We start from the raw sequence: 231 nt of genomic DNA, 5'->3' as shown, positions 1-231 counted from the left end.
AAGAAAATTTCGGAAAAGTCGTACCATTTTCCAGTAGTACAGGAAAAACCACTTTTGGGATCATAAAACTCAACTGATTGGCAACAAGGTGTACGATTCCTGTACTATTGGAAAATGGTACGACTTTTCCGAAAATTTCTTTCACCAAACGATGTAAACCGCTGTTTTGCATATTGCCTGGAGGTCAGTCAGCTAATTTTCGTACTCCTTATTGCCAATCAGTTGAGTTTT

This window comes from Diaphorina citri, unplaced genomic scaffold, assembly GCF_000475195.1.
Source record: "Diaphorina citri unplaced genomic scaffold, Diaci psyllid genome assembly version 1.1 scaffold1216, whole genome shotgun sequence".
Lineage (NCBI taxonomy): Eukaryota > Metazoa > Arthropoda > Insecta > Hemiptera > Psyllidae > Diaphorina > Diaphorina citri.
Note: the sequence above shows the minus strand (reverse complement) of the source record.